The sequence below is a fragment of the Danio aesculapii genome, chromosome 18 (assembly GCF_903798145.1).
Source record: "Danio aesculapii chromosome 18, fDanAes4.1, whole genome shotgun sequence".
In the NCBI taxonomy this organism is placed as follows: Eukaryota; Metazoa; Chordata; class Actinopteri; order Cypriniformes; family Danionidae; genus Danio; species Danio aesculapii.
In genome coordinates this window covers 35,596,711-35,623,562 of record NC_079452.1, presented here as the reverse complement: position 1 = coordinate 35,623,562, position 26,852 = coordinate 35,596,711, and the positions used below count along the sequence as shown (strand labels likewise).

Sequence of the window (26,852 nt, the reverse complement as noted above, 5' to 3'; positions counted from 1 at the left end):
ATTATATAAAACTCCACAAATTACTGCATAAATATATAATTAATTAATAGCTGTGAAGGTAAATAATTAAATAAATTACACGAATGTTGAGGGATTAAGAAAATGCTAAACTGATGAACGTAGTGGCGCATTTACTTTTCCTCAGCTCAACATGCTAATGAGAGGCTGTCTGTTAATCATTAGAAGGCGGTCTATATGCCATCATTGGTTGATCGTTAGAAAAAAAATTGCATTAGATTTTTTTGACCGCCCTCTGATGATTGACAGACACCCTCTCATTAGCATGTTGAGCTGAGGAAAAGTAAATACGAAACTACGTTCAAGAATGGATAAATATTTGAAAGGACCCCTATATTCGTGTAATTTATTTAATCAACCTGCCCCCACTATTAAATATTTCTCTATTTATTTATGCAGGAATTTGTGGATTTTTATACACATGTATGTAATTATTTGCATATTTATTTATTTATTGTTTTTGCAGGTTTCGTCCTCCATAAATTATATCATATTAAACTTTTGAGGATTATGTACACCATAGGAAAAGCTACTGTTTTGTTCATTTGAAAAAGACAAATTCTAAACCTAAGCAAAATGTTATAATGAGAAACAGAAATGCAGTTTAGTTGCTGCCAGAGACAATAGAAACATTGTTCTGATTGAACTCAAATGGAGCTAAATTAGTTTGGCAGCACTGATTTATTATTTCACATGACTCTATTTGTATTATAATGACTGAAGCTGAATTACTCTAAACAAAAAGCAAAGGCTATTTATACTTTGTGTAAAAAAAGACTTGAACTATTTACACTGTATCATTTTATTTTATTTTTACATTTTTTTGCAATAGGTTGACTTTTAATATAGGCTAAATATTACAGACCAAATATTACAGCTTTATTCTTGCTACTGATTTCACTAAAAGTCCAAAACAATGTTGTGTTCTGGGCTAAATGCTGCTGTCTATTTTTCTCACTTGAGAACTAATGAAGAACTTAGAAAGCTTTACTTGTGTAAAGCAGTCAGAAAAGTGCCATGAAATCATTAATTACACACAAAAACTAGGATCTGCTACAAGGAGGCATGTTCATGATATCTATGCTCAACTGAATGGGGAACTATTTATTTATTCATTCATTCATTCATTATGTACCGCCAACTATTCCAGCATATGTTTTACGCAGCGGATGACCTTCCAGCCACAACCCAGTACTAGGAAACACCCATACATTCTCTCATTCACAGACACACAGACACGCACAATAATTCATTTTCTTTCGGCTTAGTCCCTTTATTTATCAGAGGTTGCCACAGAGGGATGAACCGTCAACTTATCCAGCATATGTTTTACATAGCTGATAGCCTTCCAACTGCAACCCAGTACTGGGAAACATCCATGCACACTTATACACACACAGACACACACACACACACACACACACACACATTCATTCATTTTCTTTCGGCTTAGTCCCTTTATTTATCAGAGGTTGCCACAGAGGGATGAACCGTCATCTTATCCAGCATATGTTTTACAAAGCTGATAGCCTTCCAACTGCAACCCAGTACTGGGAAACATTCACACACATACGCTATGGCCAATTTAGTTCATCCAATTCACCTATAGCATGTCTTTGGACTGTGGGGGAAACTACAGCACCTTAACAACCATGACCACCATGACAACACGGGAAGAACATGAAAAAATCCACAAAGAAATGCCAACTGACCCAGCAGGGACTCGAACCAGCGACCTTCTTGCTGTGAGGTGACAGTGCTAACCACTGAGCCACCATGCCAATGGGGAACTATGACAAGAAAAAACCTTTAAGCATTCAGTCCTTTTTAAAGTTTCATCTTCTGACATCATGTTCTGTTTTTCACTTAGATGTCTTTTGTCCATGTAAAACAGATCAAGAACCATATTTGTAGCACTCTCCGTTCACTGGTGTGCACCAGAATGGCAGTGTTTGTATGGCTGTGTTTGTATGCACTTATAACTAACCACACTAACAGAACAATTGAGATAAAGTTTGTTTTAATCAAATCAATCCTGCAAAGTGTGATCACATTCTAAAATAACTTAAGACTATCGATAGACTGATTTCTGGAGTCTACGAATCATGTGAGCATTCCCTAATGCAGAATATGATATTTTGATCATATTAGGGGTGTGATGAGACATTTACTCTACTCCAGACAACACATGAGATTGGGTTCACGAGAACAAGAAGAGATTTTTACACCATTTTTCATAAATCTTCAATGATGAAATGCATGAATGGAAAATATTTTATTCAACTGAAAAAAGCTAAATTATTTAGATGCTTTTTTAAAAATGAATTTGTAATGAAAGTTTTTTTTCACTTCTATTTTAACAAAGTCTATGCTGTAAAGGACATGAAAACACTGCTAAAGTTTTGCTAATATATGAATGGAAAATAGAATTTTATTCACCTGAAAAAAGTCACAAAAGGCAAAACAATTTAGGTGCTTTTTTAAATTAACTTGTTATTTTACATTTATTTTAATTAATTATGCCATAAAAGACATGCAAACACTGCTAAATATTTAGCTATAAACTCTACTGACTGGCTTCTCACCTGTACAGTTTTCCTTGAAAATCGAACTGCTTTCCACATATTTAACTTTATTTTTTAAATGTATGTAATCATGTAATTTTTGGTTTTTAATTTTTCAGGAGTTTTACATGTCTGTACTGCACTTCAATAATAAGACTAAAATAAGAATCATAACATCATAACCTCACAACTCACAAGACTTTTTTTTTACCTCAACGTGAAATCTTGTTGGAGTTTAGTCTTACAAGATCTCGTAGCCTGAGATCTCCCTAAACATCCCTAGATCATACTGTATGTAAAATTTGCAAAACGTACTGCAAGTAGACATAGAAATAGCTATGAGAGTTTCTCAGAAGACGAATGCTTAAAAAACCACGGAGAAAAATAAATCAACAGTATAACTATGTTAAGCATTACATAAATAAAAGTGATGACATCTCCACTGAATGCATTCATTTGCCCAGACTAACATAAAGAGTCCTTCGTTTACAAAAAGCACCATTTATTTCAGTCATAACTCCACTTTCAGTGTACATGTGACTCTGTGACCCGGTAATGTGTATACAACCCAGCTAATACCTATAACAAAAACATATGTAAAATCGCATTTCCCTCATTTATAGTGAAAACATAATATCTGCCTCAGGATATAACTGAATGATTGACAGCTTGCATATGGAGCCAATGGAAAAGCGGACCTTTGCTTGAACTTGCTGAATAGTATTCTCATGACACTTTGGACAGTCCTTCGGCCTCAACTTAAACACAGCACAAAAAAGGAGACACATAGGCGATGTCATACAGATTCAATCTCCAATTTCATTTATAATCCTCAACAACTGTTTCCTACAGACTCTAAGTTTGATTTAAGGCAGTTTTTTTTAATACCCACAGCCGCCTATGAAGGTTATCATCATCATTCATGCATCGTTGCGCTCTGCTTGCTATGGCAAAGGCGATTCAAAAGAAGTATCAAGTATCGCCAATGTTATACAGAGACAACAGTACCATAAAAAGACTTTCAACTGTGCTCTGCAAACATTAAAAAGGTGATACTTTGTCCTTAGACCTGTTTGTATGTGCCAAGTCCATGTTTAAGCATATGCTTTAATCCCCCTTCTCATCTTTAAAGGAGGAAATGTTTTACCTGCACTTAGCTCAAGGAAAGCCAGGTGCATATCTAATAACAGAGCAGAAAGAGCGAAGAAATTCCTCTCTGCCAACATTCCCAAACCTCATTATATGCCAGGAATACCTGACACTCTGTCTGTCTGTCCGTGAGTGACAGCTTTAGGGAATTATGGGTAATTCAATACATCCTGAGAGGAACCTCCATAGCCGTAATGGAGAGCAGACAAAGTGCTGGGATAATGTCTCCTGTCGATTAGCTGTGTTTGGAGCGAGCGGATTAGAAATTGTACTGTTACCCACACACAGGTGATTAAGGGGTGGATGGTGAGAGGTTTAGTCCTGTGTGAAGACGAGGTGTTGGACCTTGTTCTGTTTTTTATCAAGAGTATTCAGGTGTGAGAAGTCACTGACAGGAGCCTTTTGAGGGAGACAAGGCTGAACGAAACATGTCAGTCAGTCATTTGAAGATGACACTTTCACACACTAAAAACAGCACTAGTGAAAAGCTTGGATTCAGGTTACATATAGGTGATTCTGGAATAGGGTATATGTACAACTAATGTTAAACTAACCCTACTGATAAAATTCTGGGGAACGGTTAATATGACTTTTTTCAATTTTTTTACGGATCCCTTTACAGCATCGATGTTGTAATGTAATTAAAATATAATTCGTTAAATAGACTTAATCATTCATTTAGTTGTTCAAGTGTAAAGCGAGATAAAAGGCATTTACATGGCCGTTTTCCATTAGGATCAGCAGGCTAGCGTTGAAACTCCATTGAAAGTACTAGGGGAAAAATAAATGTTTGTATTTTAAAGACACGGCGCAGAACAATGTAATTTAGTGCAGTGCTTCTTGTACAGTTTGACACTCACTTTATATTGTACCTTAATCAGGCAGTGATTTTTAAAGAGAACAGACCTTAAACGTGGCGATTTTATAACGGCATACAGTTCACCGGAAGTGCTTAGGCTGGCTGACTGAAAATTAAAAGTTTGTCTGCAAATACCCTATTGTGCGTACATTTTACATCTCCAAGATAAACCACATATTATTTTTCAAAACCAACTACATTAATGAAAAAGTTTTGATTTATAACACAACTTTTCTCACTCACAATACTTCAGCTTAGTCCCTGATTTATCAGATGTTGCCACAGCTGAATAAACCGCCAATTACTCTATCATACGTTTTTATGCGGTGGATGGCCTTCCAGTCGCATTACAACACACCTTAAATAATGTAAAAAAAAAAAATGTTTGTATGTATATTGGGGGTGGCACGGTGGATCAGTGTTAGCACTGTCGCCTCACAGCAAGAAGGTCGCTGGTTCGAGTCCCTGCTGGTCCAGGAGGTGTTTCTGTGTTCTGTTCTCCTCGTGTTAGCGTGGGTTTTCTCTGGGTGCTCCCCCACAGTTTAAAGACATACACTACAGGTGAATTGAATAAACTAAATTGGCCGTAGTGTAGGAGTGTGAAACGCTGCGTAAAACATATGCTGGAATAGTTGGAGGTTCATTCCACTGTGGCGACCTCTGAAATAGAGACTAAGCTGAATGAAAATTAATGAATGCATGTATATTTATATACAATTTGTCTTCAAAATATTAACTTAAAGACACTATACCTATTGTTGGCTCTTTCTGCCTCCTAAATCACACATTCAGCTTTAGTTATCATTAGATGATTAAGTCTAATTTTCATCTTTTTGTGGTGTGTTTACTCAACTTGGTTCGGTAAACAATTGTATGAAATACCTATTTTTTTTATTTTTCATTTTACATTTGGTGTCTGTCCCTTTGTTATGGTCACCCGTTATAAAAAAAGCATGTAAATTCCAAGTTATGTCACTTTCTCTAGTGGGAAGCTTTGGAAAGAGTTGAGGCATGCCATATATTCTTCTCTCATTAATTTGTACAAAATGTTTAAGATACACCAATAGTAGTTATGTGTCATCTCTGTTATTGTGACACTTCTGTGAATTTCTCATTCACATTTTAAAAACAATAATCTGATGGAAATACATAAAATTAGTTTTTAGACAAAGATGTATTATCTGGTTTGAGGTTAGCTAAGGTTTCTACAGGTTTCATCAAGTGAAATTTAAGACTTTTTAAAGAACTTTTTAAGACCATTATGAATGAAATTTCAAACTTACACAAGCCTAAACACTAAGGATTCTTTCTGTACTAATAGCCCAGTTAAAACATTAAAAAACATTTAAAATTATGTTATTGTAAGGAAGATAATTAAATCATGTTGGTTAATAGAGTAATTAAATAAACTTTTGGTAAAACTTTTATTGAGATGGAATGTTAGGGATTGGATGGGTGTTAGCTCGATTGGCTATAGATTTACATGAAAATAGAAAAATTAAGACCTGTTTTAAATGAATTAAGACCTACAACACTATTTCAGTGAATTTAAGACTTTTTAAGGCCTATTTTTTTTTTTTTTTTTTATGGCCTTTTAAGACTTTTTAAACCCTAGGAATACCCTGTTACCATCTTTAGTTAAAGCACAAAATGATGAAAAAAACTCTTTTATTGTCAAATCTTTTATGATTTCAAAAGTTTAATAAAATTATAAACAACAATCAGTAACAGAATCAATTGTTTTCTTTTAAGGCCTAATAAATCATTTCATTTGATTCACTTGCACTAAAATACTTTCTATCAGATATTTTCTATCAGCTGCTGTCTCAAACTTTAGCAGCAAGCCCTGTCTTTTTTTTCTTCAGCCTTGTTAACACAATTTATTTCATGATATTTTTTCATAATTACCTCTTAATCTCCAGCAGAGAAGTGAATTGTTCTAACTTCTTCACAAAAACTCAATCAAGCTAACATTTGAACTGAATTAAACTGGATTTTTTTGTAATATCATCTGTTTCAAACCCCTCAGAACGTTCAAACACACGTGAACATGCTCATCTAAATCCCTTCAGATTGGTTTTGTTTGTCAAATTTAACACAACTCTTAAAATTAGAGTTTTCAATCCTCCGTAGATCTACATAACATACCTATAGTGAACTGCCAAATGATAACTCAAATTCTGATGCACATTTTCTATGTGATCAGATGCTCTTCATATCTGCTTGTAAATTGACCAAGAAGAAGGGCAATACTGAGAAACCAAAACAACAGACATGCTGTAGGACAACCACACCCTAGTAACCACATCACAACACCATAGCAACCCCTGTAACAACCACAAGCACTGTGATTGCTACTTTTGCATGGCAAGCAAGAAAAATATTGTTCTTGTCTTTAAACAGAAGCACATGCATAGCCTTCTGCCTTTCTAAACGAGTCAAGCAATCCAAGATTTAAAAGAGTCAAGGTTAGTTTGTATTACTGACTCATATACTGCTGATGTAGTGAGGAGAGACAGTGAGGCGAGACAGTCGGAGAAAGTGTACAAGAGAGACAGACAGAAGTCTAAAGATCAGTCGCACTTCTGTGCTAGAGCCTTTTAACACCCAGGTGGCACTATGCTCCATGGACGCACAGTAAACACACTTAGACACGAACACACACACACACACACACAAGCACAGTAACTAAAACCCATTTCTCTGCCAGTTACTGTCCTACTTTGATTCCTCAGCATAGAGGAAATCCAGCTCTCCACCCTCTCTGGTATCATGTTTTCCTCTCCAAATATATGTCAGAGGTCCAGCTTGCTAAACTAAATCAAAACATAATATTGAGAACTTAAAGGGACAGCTAACCCCAAAACTGAACATGTTGTCATCATTTACTCATCACTCACTTGTCACATGCCAGAGTTTCTTTCTTCTGTTGAACACATGGGATGAAATTTTAAAGAATGCTGGAAACCAGTAACCATTGACTTTCATATTAGAAAAAAACATGGAAGTCAATGGTTACTGGTTTCCAGCATTCTTCAAAATATCTTCTTTTTTGTTCATCAGAAGAAAGGTTTGAAACCACTTAAGGGTGCGTAAATACTGAATATATTTTCATTTTGGGGTGAACTATCCCTTTAACTATATGCTCCCTCAAAATAAAATAACCATTCGTTCGGCTTAGTCTCTGATTTGTCAGAGGTTGCCACAGTGGAACAAACCGCCAATTATTCCAGCTTATGTTTTACACAGCGGATGCTTATCCAGCCGCAACCCAGTACTGGGAAACACCCATACCCACTCTGATTCACACACAAACACACACTCATACACTACGGCCAACGTAGTTCATCCAATTCACCTATAGTGCATGTCTTTGGACTGTGGGGGAAACCAGAGCACCCCGAATGGAAACCCACACGAACAAAAAATTAAATAAAAAAATAATTAAAAAATAAAATAAAATAAAATGATAAAATAAAATAATAAAGTAAAATACATATTTAAATAATAAAATAAAATAAAATACATATTTAAATAATAAAATGAAATGCATATTAAACAACAAAATAAAATAAAATACATATTAAGTAACCAAATAAAATACATATTTAAATAATAAAATAAAATACATATGTAAATAATAAAAAAAATACATATTTAAATAATAAAACAAAATGCCTATTTAAATAATAAAACAAAATGCATATTTAAATAATAAAATAAAATAAGTATTTAAATAATAAAACAAAATACATATTTAAATAATAAAACAAAATGCATATTTAAATAATAAAATAAAATACGTATTTAAATAATAAAACAAAATACATATTTAAATAATAAAACAAAATGCATATTTAAATAATAAAATAAAATACGTATTTAAATAATAAAACAAAATACATATTTAAATAATAAAACAAAATGCATATTTAAATAAAAAAAATAAAATGCATATTTAAATAACAGAATAAAATAAAATACATATTTAAATAATAAAATAAAATAAAACAGCAATGCTCATATGTACTTTACATATTTTTTTAATGAGCTACTAATATTTATTTCAATCAGTCAACACTAAATAACCAAAACGCACTCACATATGTAAAGTGTCTATACCGCATCTGTGGCTTATGACTGAGTCTTTCTTTGGTCTCACCTCATAAAACCGCAGGGTGTGTGAGTGAGAGTTTCCATAAAGTCTGTGTGCATCATAGAGAGGTATTATCCGGCACGTTAACACGAGGCAAATGCCGCGGGGAAGAGAAAGAGCCCCCTCTCGTCCACTCAAGCCCTGCATTCTGGTTTGCTTATTCCTCTGAAGAAGCGCAGAGCCGAGAGTTAACGCCAATCCCAGCTCAGCTGTTTGGCGCAGACGTGTGAGGAGGACCAGAGGCAGACTGAGAATCTACCATCTTTCATTCCCTTGACAGACACCACAGACACGCTTTACTCCCATCAAACATTCCTCACCAGCAGATCTGGCCAGCTGCTTGAAAATAAACCGTATCTGCTTTCATAACCTTATTAATCTTTTTCTTAATTTAAAGTCAACCATGGGAGTTTATGTTTTAGAGGCCTTCGATGTGCTTGAGTACACTGTTAGATTTTGCTGCAATTTTACAGTTAATTACTGCAAAACCTCCAGTAACCTGTTAGACTTTGTAGCAGTTTTATAGTTATTTACTGCAAACCACCTCCCATCCCCCAGTAAACGGTTAGACTTTGCTGAAATTTCACAATTATTTACCACAAAACCCCCAGTAAACTGTTAGACTTTGCCACAGTTTTAGTTATTTACTGCAAAACCCCAAGAACACTGTTAGACTTTGCTGCAATTTTACAGTTATTTACTGCAAAACCCCCCAGTTACCTGTTAGACTTTGCCACAATTTTAGTTATTTACTGCAAAACCCCCAGTTCACTGTTAGAATTTGCCGCAATTTTACAGTTATTTACTGCAAAACACCCAGTAACCTGATAGTCTTTGCCACAATTTTACACTTATTTACTGCACAAACCTCCAGTAACCTGTTAGACGCAATTTTATAGTTATTTACTGTAAAATCCCTCACCCCCCAGTAACCTGTTACATTTTGCCTGCAATTTTACAGTTATTTACTGCAAACCACGCCTCACCCCCCATTAACCAGTTATACTTTGCCGCAATTTCACAGTTATTTACCACAAAACCCAGAGTACACTGCTAGACTTTGGCGCAATTTTACATTTATTTACTGCAAAGACCCCAGTAGACTGTTAGACGGTGCCACAGTTTTAGTTATTTACTGCGAAACCCCCCAGTAAACTCCCCAGTAAACTAAGTAAACTTAGACTTTGCCGAAATGTTACAATTATTTACTGCAATACCCCCACGCCCCAGTAACCTGTTACATTTTGCCAGCAATTTTACAGTTATTTACTGCAAACCACCCCCCACCCCCAGTAACCGTTTAGACATTTTACCACAAAACCCCAAAAACACTGTTAAACTTTGCCGCAGTTTTAGTTATTTACTGCAAAACCCCCAGTAACCTGTTGGATTTTGCCGCAATTTTACAGTTATTAACTGCAAAACCCCCAGTACACTGTTAGACTGTTATATGCACTGCATTGTGGGTCATTTTAAAACTTTAACAATACTGCATATTAGTAATTTGCGGTACTCTACTGTAATCAAAGTAATCAAGTTATTGTAGTTGAAGACAAAAATGAGACAGTTGATGAAAAAAAGTTGTCACAAGGTTATTATAGTTAACAAAAACGAACGAAAAAACAAAAAATAAAATTAAATAATTGTCGTTAACTGAAATAAAAATAAAAACGAGAGGTTTTCAAAAAACTAGTACTAACTGAATCTGTTTTGTGTACATACAAAGCTAACTGAAACTAACTAAAATTATAGCAAAAACCTCCGTTTTCGTCTTTGTAAATGTATTAAATACATAATCTTACTGTAAGCCTTTTAGAAGAAAATCTATTTACTCCGCGCTGCAGGTGTTTGACCCGTACCGTACGGCACCTCAGAGTCTGTAATCCTGCTGCCACTGGCCAGATAGAGCTGGTTCTCCTCCAGTCATCCTCGGTGTTGCTCCCGCGACAAAAACAACGAGTGGACATCACAGCAGCACGGTAATAGCATTAAATACAGAGACTTAAAACTATTACTTTAACACGTTTGTGCCCAATAATGGGTTTTATTTCTGTATCGCGATCGCAAATGAATCTTTTTAACCGGATCTTCTAAGTGAACCGGCTGAACTAGCTCACCTAATCGAACTGAATCATTTGAAACAATTCGCGTCTTCAGTAAGCACTCATCCACAAACTACTTACTTTTTAACAAGTCTAATACTGCCCTCTAACTCTAAATAATCCAATATATACTCTTATTCAGTTGTTAGAACAGTAACGTTACACTGAGATCAAATTGAGAAGCAGGTTAACCGATAATACTGCACATGTGTGATTCAGTGAACCAAACACAAACAGTACATGACAGCCTGCTGTGACTGAACTAAACCTGAACAACTGCAACGCGGGTAAACCGAGGGCTTAAATGAGAAGATCTGGTAAAAAAAATTTTACTTTTATTTCATAACAGAAAATCGTAATACAATTTAAATGAATCATGCTTCAGTTGGGTTGCAAAACTTTACTGTAAGACATTTTTCAGATCATGATGATGTTTTAACTGAGTGAAATTACTATTGTTGACTACATAATTTTAATATGTTGAGTCCTAACATCCGCGGTAAATATCTGAACTTTCATCACTACTGTGTAGCTAACCTCAGAAGCAGCCTTGCACACATATTGTACTTAAGGCTGCGTCTGCTATCTTGTGGGCTGTTGTTTTTGAATTTGAGGCTGGGTAGATGGTAGACAGTGGTAGATGGTAGTGGTCATATGTCCGCTGAATACAGGTTTTTTTTTTTAAATGTATGGTTGAGTTTTTATTATACAATATTTATTCTGTTGATTTTGAGTCTTGCATCTAACAAATATCCTTATTTAGAAAAAAAAAAACTAAAACTAATACTGAAACTAATAAAACCTAAACTAAAACTAAGCAATTTCAAAATAAAGAAACTAATAAAAACTATTAAATCTCCCTCTAAAAACGAATTAAAATTAACTAAAAAAAAGTCAAAACTAAATAAAACTAAAAGTAATGAAAACTATTATAATCTTGCTTGTTTGGAATTTATTAAATTTAATAGTAAAAACTACAAATAAAATGTTGTCATCTAGTGTAAGTAATGTAAATAATTTACAATAAAACTACTGTAAAAAGATTGTACCATTGACATACTGTACATTTAGAATGAGGGTAAAGGGGCACTTTACCATAAAATGAAATTGTGGTAGAGCCCTACTACTGTAAAACACATTTACCGGTAAGTTACTGTAAAAAGGCAGCTGTTGTAACTTGCTTGCAACAGTGCTGTCAGAAGGTTACCGCAAAAACACAATAAAATGTTTAACTGCTTCAAAAAAGTTGATCAAAATGAGCAGATATTAAAGCTGTAACAAATACTACTTGTAAACAAAACTACTTATTACATGAGGTAAATGTTCCAGATGCTGTCCTAAAGCCATTGTGGTTTGTCTATGTATGTGTCCCTTAATTTGGTGATGTTGGCCTGTGCTTGAGCCTGCATCAGTACACACTTTTGTGAGACTTAAAATGACCTCCTGCAAACACACACCACATCCATCACATGTCCCATTCCTCTAATACCACCTGCCACTGATTAACGATAACAACTGACAAATCATGATTCACAGCTGGGAAGAAAACGTAAGACAATTTGCTTTTCAGACATTTTAACAGAAAAAAAAGATTTCACACTTCCTCCTCGTGACCACACTGAAAGCAATTCGGAGACTAATTTCATCTCAATTTGAAACATTACTGTGCCAAAATAAAATCTTACCAAAAAAGCTCACTTTTTGAGATATCAAGTTCACATTTGAAAGAGGTGAGAGGGGGTGGGGGGCAGTTAAGATTAATGGCTTTGGCTTTGAGGGTCATAACAATTAGGTCATAAAAACATGTTTTGGAAAACATAATTTGCATATAAAACATTTACCTAACTACACTCACCTAACTAGACTTTTAACTACACTCAAAAAGTGGTAAACATGTATTTTTTTTATTAAACTACGACATATAATCTAGCACAATAAAATAAACTAAAAATAAAATACATTACTGAACTAAAATACATTATAATATATATTCCATGAGAAAAAATACCACCATACAAGACTAATGAAAAATAAATGAACAGATAAAACTGCTTGTCAAATAAGTTGCGTATGCATATACACACAGATGTAGTTTGCTAGGCTCATACAGTGCTCAGCATATATAAGTACACCTTTCACAGAGCTATCATTTTAATTTATATTTCTAATAGGAAACTATACAATATTATATTTGTGCATATACATTAAATCAGTCAGTAATGAAGCCAAATCTGGAGCTTATCTAACAAAATAACTTATGAGAACGGTCCAAAAAAATAGTACACCCAAATTTATATGTTATAAAAAATATTACATTTTAAAAAGAGGAAAAATTAAGAGAAGCAAAAAAAAAAAAAAAATTGTTGAAATTTTGTAGGTTGTAATTTATTTTTGCAATATTTTGCTTGAATTAAATTGTATTATCTTTCAATTTCTAAAGATGTTTAGTGACTAAAATATTATTTCAATAAATATATCTGTTTAATAAATCTGTTTTGTTTAAATGCACCAAAATCCATTGCCTATATTCACCTAGAAATTGATAAAAATATAAATTTTCAAAAAGAGGTGCACTCAATTATGCTGAGCACTGCATGTCAGATGTTGTGATTAAGGATTATAAAAATTATTTAACAATTTTATTTATTTATATATATATATTTTTTTTTTGTATTTTTTCGAGTTTTGAGTTTTGGTAATCCTTTCTTGGTGCTCAAAACTATCCAATTAAATTAATGTACTAATTACACATTCGTTATTTTTATAATTATTTTAATAATACATTAACACTGTATACAGTAAATAAAAATTACATTGGCCAAACATACAGGTTAATGAACGTGTACTTTTGTTAAGATGCCGTTATACAATTGCTTCATGCACTTGTTAAAATCAAATATTTGTTTACACAAACAAAATAACAAAGCGCAGCTGGGATTTGAATAATCTGAAATTAAATATGCTTCTTATCACCTAAAAATAAGACTAGAGAAACGATCAGCCAATGTCACAAACAACATCAGCACAAATATTTCACCTCTTGGGAGCAATTTATTTTACAGTCATTATCACCCACAGCAGACAACGCCACAGTTTATAATATAATATAATATAATATAATATAATATAATATAATATAATATAATATAATATAATATAATGGAAAAGAGCTAGCACTATCAAAATAAAAGACACAAACTATTTTACTTCCAAGTGGAGCCTTAAAATGTTTGAACTTCTAAAGACGGGCATTCTTATAAACTATACACTTCTTTATCACTCAAATGCTTTTTAATGAAATACATATATACACAAAACAATTAAATATTAATACTAAACATGTTTGTTATGTGTACCTGTGAGAGCTGGTGTCTGTCGTTATTTTCTGGAAGTCTGAGGCGCAGTTTGACACTTCAAGATCCGTTATTATCCACAGTCATGCTTGAAATATCTTGAAGGGGCGTCCGCTGTCCCACAACTAATCTCTCTTTAACTTAATGAGGGGAGAAACATAAAACGAGAACAAATAAACATTTAGTGACCTGTTCTGTCGGTGTGACTGGACTCTGTGAGTTTGGCTGAGGGCTCCGCGTCTGTGCCGTCGTGTCCGCTGGCTGCAGCTCACAGCGCCAATTAGCTAGCGGCTGCGCGCTTGGAAGAGGGCGGGAACCGCACGCTTCATGTTCAATATTCACACTTATTTCCATAAGCTGGAGATGCTGACCTTTTCGACGAGCAGTTGGTTTGAAATTTGATTGAAAGCTATTTGTTATATAGGCTATGTAACATGAAAAAATGTTAGATTGGATCTGAATTTAACACTGACAAAAAGTGTTCAATACAGCTCGAAATTTTGTCCTACACAAGTAAATAATAGCCTATTATGGTGCTAGAAGTGAAACATCCCATTGGTAAGGTGTTTTCCATGACTGCACAGGAGAAAGCTTGAAATGCTTCTTCACTAGACCCACAGTAGCCTACACCAGACTTGATGCATAGTAAAATTATGAGCAAGAGGTTAGAATTACCCATTATTATCTATTTCAGGGGGAAATAATAGTATGCAGTATTGTTTTTAAGCTGATTAGTCCTATAAATCCTACACTTTTTAACCTATTTATTATACTATTGGGGTTTAGTTGTTTGTTTAGTGTAACTATATTAATACATTAATTATATTAAAGTTAACTAGTTTACTGTGGTGAGGGTAATGGCTGCTTCATGACCAGTTTCAAACTACTGCTAAGGGGTGAAACTTGACCGCTGTAAATGAATGTCGTGGGAAGATGGCTTCACCACTTTAGAGAAGAATAGAATAGAATAGAATGCCTTTTGTTGTCAATGTACACATATACAATGTACAATATTTACTGTACATGTGCGATGAGATTAAGTGCATCTTACTACTCAGTGCAAATGTGTAAATATATTCTTTCATTACAAATCACACTAAACAACAAGTTACAGTATAGAAATAACTGTAGACGATAAACAGAAGGGCAAAATAGGGGATGAGAGGGGGGTAGGGTGAGGTGGAGTAACCAATTCTGAGGTAGAACAAGAGACAATATGTAAATGTTTGATTCATATATTCATTTTCCTTTGGCTTAGTTCCTTTATTTGTCAGGGGTTGCCACAGCGGAATGAAGCGCCAACTTATTAAGCATATGTTTTACACAGCAGATGCCCTTCCAGCTGCAACCCAGTGCTGGGAAACATCCACACACACTCATTCACATCCATACACTACCATCAATTTAGTTTATTCAATTCACCTATAGGGCATGTCTTTGGACTGAGGGAGAAACCGGAGCACTCATGCCAACACGGGGAGAATATGCAAACTCCACACAGAAATGTCAACTGATCTATTCGGGGCTGTAAGATGATAATAGTTTTTTTTCCAATTATTCCAAGAAGACTATAAAAGGGCTTTTGAAAGTGATGCCACAGAAATCCCCACCCCATCCACTATTTTTGTTGTGGTTCTGCTTAGTGAAAGCTAAAGTAAATAAGCTTTTTCCATTGTAAAGAACCTTTGTGGGTTCCAAAGATTGTGGGTCTCCAAAAAAAAACCTTTCCAATTCACGTTTCTGTACAGTGAAAAAAAAAAAAAAAGAAGAAGAAAAAAGAAAAGAAAATCGCACTATGAAAAATTGATTATTTGAATCCCTAAATACATTCTTCTACAGCACTACTTAATTTTAAGTACTACTACTTATAGAGCTTATAGTGTTTCTATAGTACTTCATTTTATTCAAAACAGTGTTAAAAGTACACAAGTAAAAACTAATAAGTCCCCCAATACAATTGTAAAGTAATTTAAATATACCCTTGAATAGACTTTGCCACAATTGTACAGTTATTTACTGGCAAACCCCCAGTAACCTGTTAGACTTTGCCGCAATTTTACAGTTATTTACTGTAAAAATCACCAGTACTGTTAGACTTTGCAGCAAGTTTACCCCCCAGTCAAATGTCACATTCACTCTTTATAGTTCACAACTGTAATATGCACTGCAATGTGGGTCATTTTAAAATTTAAACAGTAACTTACTGCATATTAGTAATTTGCAATATTCTACTGTAATCAAAGTAATCGAGCACTGTTATTCTAGTTGATGAAAAAAATGAGAGTTGATGAAAAAATTGTCACTTGTTTGGAATTGATTAAATTAAATAGGAAATACTAAAAATAAAGGTTTTGTCATCTAGTGTTCATTCATTCATTATCTTTTCGGCTTAGTCCCTTTATTAATCAGGGGTCGCCAGAGCGGAATTAACCGCCAACTTATTCAGCACATGTTTTTACGCAGCAGATGCCCTTCCAGCTGCAACCCATCTCTGGGAAACATCCTTACACACTCAAACAATTTAGCTTACCCAATTCACCTGTACCACATTTCTTTGGACTGTGGGGGAAACCGGAGCAAAGCCACGCGATCGCAGGGAGGACATGCAAACTCTACACAGAAACGCCAACTGACCCAGCAGAACCAGCGACCTTCTTGCTGTGAGGTGACAGCACTACCTACTACACCACTGTGTCACCGTCATCTAGTGTAAATAATGTAAATAAATTAGAGTAAAACTACTGTAAAAATTGTCATATTCTAAATGTATAACCTGGTAAAGGGCATTATACCATAAAAAAAGTTGCGGTAAGACTATTTTACTGTAAAAATTAAATTGCAGTTGAGCCCTGCTACCGTAAAACACATTTACATGTAGGTTACTGTAATGGGACAACTGCGGTAACTTGCTGGCAACAGTGCTGCTAGTACCGCAAAAATACAATAAAATGTCTAACAATGTATGGTACTTCAAAAAAAGTAAATAAAAATGAGCAGATATTAAAGCTGAAACAAAACCAAAACAAAACTACTAATTTAAATATACCCTCAAATAGATAGCAAAATGAAGGATTTGCAGTGATGCCATATAGTGGAACTATTTTGTTCCTCAAAGAACCTTGTAGTGAACAGTTCTTAAAGCTTTTTTAATAATCTAAAGAACCTTTTTCCACCAATTAATCATTTGTACAATACATTGAAAAAGTTTCACAGATGTAAAATATTCTTTGTGGAACCTTTATTTTTAAGAATGTATGATCGTTTACCTTTTATAACTCTTTACTGATTCTGAAGATTGATGGGAAAAATTATTCTGCATCCAATGCCACCAGAAAAAGTGGTCACATCTGTGCTGTAAAACCAAGGCTTGGTCGAGATCACAATATGAGTCATTTATTTTTGCCTGTGAGCGTCTTTAACGGTAGCTAATGCCATTCATTTGTGCAGTGACTTGTATAGTTCTTTATGAAGGCTGACACATACAATAAATTCAGAAGCCTGTTACTGTACCGAATGTGAGGCACAATTCAGTCATTGTATGAGCCTTTGGCCAGCAAGACTCCCACAGTGAGAGAGAACGCACTGAGCAATGACATCCCTCAAATGATGTGATTTTTCACTTCCACATTTGGAGTAGCATTACATACGGTACAGTATATGAGACTGAAACTGAGCTGTTTTACTTTCCCCTCCCCATAAATTAATCACAACATATTGCACTCAAAGTGCTTCAGAATCTAAACTCAACTGCCCTTCTGGATATATTAATCAAAGCAAATCCTTTCTGATGGAGATTATAACAAGCAGTTGCATTATTTGGCAGAAAAAAAGACTGCAAAAAATGATTAATCTGGCGAGGAAACTCCTAAAAAGTGAAGGCTTTGCTAAAAGCTAAATGACCCTTTTTGGGTTGTGCTCTGGATAAAATGCAGGACAGCCTTTGTAAAAACAAATGGGTGTTGTTGAGAAAAGTGGCTTGCTGTCCCACAATGCTGCCAAAGACGTAATAAGTGGAATATTCCCCTGGAAAGAGCCTTAATGTGTGTTTGTCTGTGTGCGAGTTAGGCCAGAAACATCCTTCATGCAAGTGTACAAACCCAGATGCAAATGCGTGGCCAATGCATTATGAGTGTGCAAACAAAAGGACAAAAAACACAATAGGATTGTGTCATTTGTATATCATCACAGCACCTGCGTCTTTATTTTTATATTTTTCATTTTAGTAATACAATTGTAGTATTTCAGCATTATGGCTTTGTCAGTTTTTTTGTGCTATATATTGTGACTGTATATGCTTTTTGTTATTTTCCTGAAATACGACATATAGGAGCATTAACAAAGACATACAGAAACTTCAATTTTAATACATTATGCCGCTTTCCTAAATGTCTGCTATTTGTAAATGTGATATGTAATAGTGTTATAGTAAAAAGGTGTCAACAAAGTCTGAAAAGGTTCACTGGGATTTACTTTATTTTATTTTTTATTATTTATTTATTTAATTATTTGTTTATGTATTTTTAGAAAAGAACAGTGTCAATGTTTTATTTTTATTGAAAAAGAAATATTATCCAAAGAGAATTTTAATTACAAATTTTCATAGCTCAAGAAAAAAAAATCTTTAAAAAAACAATCTGTTAAAGGTGCTAGTTTTTGACTCTTCTAAATCTTCTAATGTTTGCAGATATTTAGCATATCTTTTTATCATTGTTTATCTGATAAACAATGCTGAAGTCAGATAACACTGTCTTTGTTTTGGTAATTCTAACCAGCCCAATGCCAGTTTAGCCAATTATATTTCAGCACCCCAGGTTGCCTTGGTGGAAAACATCATTCATTCATTCATTCATTCATTCATTCATTCATTCATAAAGGTTCTCAAAGCATGCGTCCGTGACAAAAATGCGACCTCTGGTGGACAGTAGCAGACTCCGAAATGAGTTGCAGATTCAGTTTCACACGAGGTTATTAATTAGCAAATGATATAAATATTATGAACGTAAACATTAGGTGAGCAGGTAACCGCGTCTCCTCATGACAAGCTTCGTGATGAGATACGCAGTGAATACAGCCATTCAGAAGTACAGATGCTGTTGCTTTTATTTAGAACACGGTTTGAATCGCTCGCTACTGTCCTCAATCTGGCAACCTGCGCTTGTGTTTGTTTTGATCCAGGAGTGGAATACCTAGCTCAACCACTTGGTGTCAAACATACATACTGCACCTTTAAAACAATAAAATCACTGTATTCTGTTAACCAGACTAGTAGCAGATGTTAGATTTTAGATGCCATACCTAACGAATAAATGTCAGTATTTGACGTCAATATGACGTTGGTTTAAGATGTTGGCTCCACGTTGGATTTTGATCACTTTCCAACACAACCTAAAATCAACCAAATTTCAACTTTATTTGACGTCGTTATTGAATGTCAAAATAACGTTGTCCTCAGACGCTGGCTAGACATTGAATTTTAGTTACCTAGTGTCACGACCTAAATCTAACCTAATATTAATGTCTTATGACAATGTGCATGTATATACACTAAATTAAGAAATTGTTTACATACGCGAGAGCACAAAGGTATACCATCAGAATAAGAATAATTCATGTGGACAACACAAGTAAACAGAAACGCTCATGTTTATGCGCACTGATATGATTTGGTCCTTATTGTTTGACTGTGTAATCTAGGAACTGCAGTAATTCTTTTTCTTCCACATCCTGATATAAAACAGTGTTCATTTACCAACAACAAGCCAATTCAACTTCCATCTATCCCTGTCATAGCTGTAAGCCAGAACGCTGAAAGAAATCTGTGAGTAATTTCTGCAGTAATCTGTTGTAGAGATCTACTGCGCTGAGGGCCCAGAGCCAACCCGCTACACCAAGGGACCTTTTAGTTCCCATTCCCCACACAGAGCAACTTATTAGTGCTAAGAGAAAGAAAGAATGATTAGCCTATCATGCCATTAGTGGAGTCTATGAGCCAGGCCTCTGGTTGAGCACTCCCACAATGCAACAGAACACGTTATCCAGGCTTATCAATGATTAGGATAAAGATCAATAATGAAATCACACACAGTCAACTACTTGAGGAATTGAGAGGGATTTATCAACCATGAAGGTCTATTAGTGGCTTTGGAATGGGTGAGGAAACATGCCACACACGGATGTTCTGTCCACAATACAGCTATAACACAAATGAGAGAGAACAGAAATGTTTTCTTTATGATAATTTGAAACAAAGATCTTATAATGCAACATAATAGAGTAAGTACGTGTCTTTAACATATTCTGTTTTATTTTGATTTGAGCATTTCCATTTACTTTGTACTGTTGCATACATTTGAATATGCATTTACCTGAATATGCATATGTATGACTATGTATGAATATATTTTTGCACCCTGCACATCCCACATTATTTGCATACTATAAGTGCATGCAGATATGCTCATATACTGTAAGTCTTTTTTATACTTCCATGCTATTTGTACTGAACATTTGGATGTACAGTGCATCCGGAAAGTATTCAAAGCGCTTCACTTTTTCCACATTTTTCTATGGTACAACCTTATTCCAAAATGGATTAGATTAATTTATTTCCTCAAAATTCTACACACAATACCCCATAATGACAAGGTGAAAAAAAGTAGTGAGTAGTGAGTATTGTGCTGTAAAAAGCTGGTGCATTCACATCTTATTTGTGGATGTGTGTAATTGTAACATTCTGTAGTGCATTTAGTTATTGCCAAGCAGGCACACAATATCATGAGACATTAATATTAGGTTAGATAGACATCAGGTGACAAAAATTCTATGTTTAGTCATTGTCTAAGGATAACATTATTTTGATGTCCAATAATGACATCAAATGACATTGATATTTGGTTGATATTAGGTTGTTAGAAAGTGACCAAAATCCAAAATCTTAAACCAATGTTATATTAATGTCAAATACCAACATTTATTCGTCAGGTATGGCAACTAAAATCCAACGTCTGATAGACGTCATAGTGGTAACGTCCACACATTTTTAAGCTGTAACATCATCAGACGTTGATATTTGGTTGATTTTAAGCAGGACATTGACGTCGGCCTGACGTTGAGTTCAGACGTCAACCCAATTTTCCTTTCCAAAAAAAAAATGCAACATCCCCACAACGTTGGAGTACAACATAAATCTTCTCTTCAGTGACATGCATCTAAACAGTCACTGGGTCAATGCACGTAAACATTTTGGACATCTTGAACATTTTTAATTCTTCCAAACAATTCTTCCAAACTTGAGGTTGTTCATTATGATGCGATTTACCTTCTATGTGCGATTTGATTGGATAGAAAGACGGAACTTTCTAATCCCCATAGACAAGAATAATAAATTAGTGACTGCAGGTTGAAGGAAAGTAGTGGACTAAAAGTACAGATCCTGTGCTAAAAATCTACTCAAGGGAAAGTAAAAGTACACATTTTAAAACTACTTTATAAATTACAATTTCTGAGAAAAACTACTCAATTACAGTAGTTTGAGTATTTGTAATTAGTTACTTTACACCACTGATTACCTGTATACTGTACAGTTTACGTCTTCAGAAATGCACAGACACACGTTAGCACTTTTTAAAGTCCCTGCGAGATTAAAAAGAAGTGTCAGCATTCTACACAACCGTATCGCTAAAAGCACTCCATCCATTCAGAAGCGGAATGTATGCCCTGCACTAATTCTCACCCACAGCAATCAAAACAATTTCTTCTTGATCTTGATCAAGTTTCTTTGTTTAATTTTGCCAGTTCAGATCCCTGACTGGTTGTCCCCTAGTCTGTAGCACTGCACTTTATACAATTACCATTTTTATAAACAGGCAGAAAGATGCCCTGATATCTGCTGTTTGTGTTTTTCAAACATTTTGCAACAGTCCTTTTCCAACCAGCCTTGAGTGAATTGGCTGTAAATAAACAGTGCGGCAGTCTACATAGTCTCACTCTTCCATAGGTAAACACTTAATCCGTTTAGCCACAATTGCATTGAAAACATGTAATCAGCCGAGCAAAGTTTTCTCTCATTCTGTAATGTGTTTATTTACCCCAAGCTTTTTCACAATTGGCAAGCGTCTGTGCATAGAATTATTTATTATTTAACCAGACAGCTATTTATTATTTTATACCAGACAGCTGGATTTTTTTATTTTCTATTTTTTTGGTGTGGCCGAGGTGTGCATTTGTGCTGTCCCAAGCAGCAAATATCTAAATCACAAGACAAACAAACATACCCATATATAAAGTAGATTGAGATCCAGAGGTTTGCCATAATAACTGAAATACAGTGCATCTATATGCAAATGTTTATCTTTAAATGTACAATGAAGTAATGCAATGCATATGTACTGTATATGAGGTTTGGCTGGAATATAAATCTAAGTCCAGATACCAAGTGTTTATTTGTTTACAATGTACATTACATACTGTATTATTCACATACCACAGCAATTAGCAATGCTGATGTCTTCAAAGAAAACAGTTTCTGATCTCCCATTATTCATTTTTAAAAATCTAAATGTAAACACTTAAAAAAAGCTAAAGTTCATTGTGTTTGTTCCTGAAAGATTATACAGTAAGCTGGATTTATTCATCATCTTCTCTAAAGATAATAGACACAAAAGCTACCTATCATATATTAATGTAATGCCTTATACCTTTATTTAATGTATAATCGCTCCACTGAGTTGCAGAGCAAAAGTTTTAATTGAAATTTCTGAAATTTCATTTTAAACTTTTATTTCTTTAATTCCAAAATCAAATGATTTGAGCTGTGCAATTCACACTGATTAGACATTTTAGGTCTTTGGTAACACTTAAAGGGGGTGTTCATAAGACAAAATTATTAGTAATTATGACATGACACATCACAGATTTATTGCATGCTTATGACAACTGTCATTAAGTGTCAGTCATTATTTCATTTTAAATGCAAAGGTGACATTGTTTGAGATGTCTTTGTCGTGAAAACTTGACATAAACAGATACATCATAATCTTTGCATGTGATATTATCAAGGCAATTTAACTTTTCATGAATTTGTCATAAACATGACTGTCTTGAGGCCATTAAAACTGTGTCATGATTTTTTATAAAAGTGTCATTAATACTACTGTGGTGCAACTTGAATTTTTCATTAAACTGTCATTAAATATTAATGACAATGTTATAAATCTATTTGAGAGAGTATTGAAATTTTAATGACAAATTAATTTGGTTCCACTGAAATAAAGTGATCAGAAAAATATTCATGGCACAATTTTAATGGCCTCATGACACTAGCTATGTTTCCATCCAAAGATGTAAATTAGATTTATGTGCATAACTGGAATATTGGATAAAAGATGTGCGAATAAATCAGCGTTTGCATCTAATGAGTGAAAAAGAACAGAATCGTCACTTTCTGATTAACTGGCACCAAATATCAAAAGTAAAAATGGAATTTGCAGCAGTAGGAGAATCTGCTTGAATCATTTCTTCATTTAATAAATTACTTGAACCTCAGAAGACAATGCCGACATTAAGTTAGCACATGGTAGTGTTTTAAGGCGTGAAAAGCGGAACACATGTGCTCTTGACTATAATGGAGGTCATAAATTAAAAATAGGTGGATGAAAACCAAGCTAATCATGTTTATGACCGATTTATGACAATTTATGTTGTTTTAGTACATACAAGTTGTCATGACAAAGACAAAGAGAAGGTTGTGGTATATTTGTTCATGTCAAGTTGTCATAAAGACATCTCAAATAATGTCATCTTTGCATTTAACATGACATAACTTAGAGAATGACACTTAATGACAGTTCTCATAAGCATGCATCAAATATCCTTCATATTTATAACTGTCATGTCATTATAAAGGTGTCATGACAGTCTTATGAACACCCCTTCAAGTAAAGTGATACCAGATCTTCATTCTTACTGCACGCCAACAATTGTCTCAATTTTTCCTATCATTATTTTTCCACAAAAATATTACATTTTAGAAAAAGCTAATGAAACATAACAAAAAGTCTCCAGAGCTACGAGAGAACAACCTGTGAGCAATAAAAAAAAATTCCCTTCTGTCTATTTGCAGCTTTGAAAATATCAGATGTAACTTGAGCCGAATAAATCAAATACTTCAGTGACTCTGAGAGATTTTTATACAGACCCCTGTGTGAGATGTCTGGATACATTCGAGGCAAAACTAGTGTGATTTTTTAAGGAAAAAGACAGAAAAGGAGGATGGAATGGAGAAGGTAAGGGCCAACAGAAGGGAGACGGCATGCTTCTGACCTGCAGGGGATGTTTGGGAAATAGTTTCAGAGAAAATGTGTTTAAAGTGTAATGTCAGCCAGCTGCTGGACACACTCTTGCTTGTGCCTCCATAATGGGGAAGTATTCATGTGTGCGTATGTGTGTTTGCTCACTAAAAGATGTCTGAGAAAGCTGAAAGTAGCAGTGCAGGTGTTAAAAACATGGTTATTTTAACATCACTACAGTATATGACCTACAGTTGAAGTTAGAATTATAAGCCCTCCTGAATTATTAGCCCCCCATGTATATTTTCCCCCAATTTCTGTTTAGAAACACATTTCTAAAGATATTAGTTTAATTAACTTTTTTTACTTATTAAGTCCAAATAATTGATTTCTTTTATCTTTGCCATGATGACAGCGCAAAATATTTTACTAGATATTTTTCAAGATACTAGCATTCAGCTTAAAGTAACATTTGAAGACTTAAATATTAGGCTAACTAGTTAGGGTAATTAGGCAAGTCATTGTATAACAGTGGTTTGTTCTGTATACAATTGAAAAAATATACTGCTTAAAAGAAAGCAGGTAAGACAAAAACAGAAGTAAAAAAAATTATTAAACAAGTAAATAACAGGGTGAGAATGTGGTAAAATCTGAAAATATGACATGTGGCTTGTAACTTGTAGTGAGTTACTAGTAGCATAACTTGTATTGAGTTAGTGAGGCGTAACTTGCAGTTATCAAGATCCTATTGAACCATGCAAGATGTCACAACGAGTTGGCAAGATGGCAGAAATACTCGGCATTGCCTTCTGTGGTTGCAAATAACAGTACAATGGCGAGCGCATCCAGTATGAAAGTCTCAACTCATGGCTCTACGTTAATAACTGTGATGGTTGGGTTAAGGTTTGGGGTAGGTATAGACGTTAATGAGTGTGATGGTTGGGTTTAGGATTGGGGAAGGTGTAGACATTAATAACTGTGATGGTTGGGTTTAGGATTGAGGAAGGTGTAGACATTAATAACTGTGATGGTTGGGTTTAGGATTGGGGAAGGTGTAGACATTAATAATTGCGATGGTTGGATTAAGGGTTGGGGTAGGTATAGACATTAACGAGTGTGATGGTTGGGTTTAGGATTGGGGAAGGTGTAGACATTAATACCTGTGATGGTTGGGTTTAGGATTGGGGAAGGTGTAGACATTAATACCTGTGATGGTTAGGTTTAGGGTTGGGGAAGGTGTAGACATTAATAACTGTGATGGTTGGGTTTAGGGTTGGGGAAGGTGTAGACATTAATGACTATTATGGCTGGGAGGTTGTAGACATTAATGACTATTATGTTTGGGTTTAGGATTGGGGAAGGTGTAGATGTTAATAACTGTGATGGTTGGGTTTAAGGTTGGGGTAGGTGTAGACATTTATAACTGTGATGGTGGGATGTTAATCAGTGTGATGGTTGGGTTTAGGATTGGGGAAGGTGTAGACATTAATGACTCTTTTGGTTAGGTTTAGAGTTGGGGTAGGTATTGACTTTAATGAGTGTGATGGTTGGGTTTAGGGTTGGGGAAGGTGTAGAGGTTAATAACTGATGTAAAAAAAAAAAAAGAAATCACAGGAGGGCTAATGATTTTTACTTCAACTTAACAACAACCACACACTAGCTTTCATGTGACTTATATATAAAAGCTCAAAATGAATGCGCTCACATCAATAACAGTGTTAACAAGAAGGGAGCTGAGATGCATGTAATACATCATATGTGAGTTTCACATGGTAAGGATTAACCACATGCTGTAAGTAAAACATAGTCTTTAATACTTAAAATGTGTTCATCTTAGGAACTGTAAGGAATTACCTAATAGCTGCGTTTTCAGAATGAGCCTATGTTGAAGGGTTGATAGATTAACATATATAACCACAAAAACATGGGGTAACACTTTAGTTTTAGTCATACTATTAACTACTGGCTTATTACCTGCCGATTATTGTATCTTATTCTACGTCCCTAATCCTGGCCAAAAACTGAACCCAAACAAATATGACTACAAATGTTTTTTATTCTAGTTACATAAACATATGTGTTATTTTTTGTTATAACTAATTTTTTTATAAGCTAATCATGTTTCAACTCAATTTTTTAAGTTATGCAAAGTTTACTTATTTAAAGTTTAAATATTTTTAGTCAGCTTGATTGATATAAGTTGAGATGACTAGAAAAGCTTATTTGATTCAACAATAAAAAATGAAGGCAGCAAGATTTATTTTACAGCGTACTTTCTAATAATAAGCAGCTAATTAGCAGTGTATTGAGCTAATAGACTTAGTTATAATTATTTGTTAATAACATAAATTGTGACTTGAAATAA

The 26,852-nt window shown here is 34.5% G+C and overlaps 1 protein-coding gene across 3 annotated transcripts in view; it reads right to left on the bottom strand.

The window, feature by feature from the left end:
- Window positions 1-14,480, bottom strand: part of sema3d (sema domain, immunoglobulin domain (Ig), short basic domain, secreted, (semaphorin) 3D) — an 83,821-nt gene extending 69,341 nt beyond the window's left edge. For 2 of the 3 annotated variants that reach the window (XM_056478218.1, XM_056478220.1), the window contains exon 1: window positions 14,205-14,480. The gene's annotated coding sequence lies outside the window, so the exon portion shown is untranslated. The remainder of the gene's footprint in view (window positions 1-14,204) is intronic. The other variant, XM_056478219.1, reaches the window with a different exon arrangement.
- Between the last annotated feature and the right edge of the window lie 12,372 nt (window positions 14,481-26,852).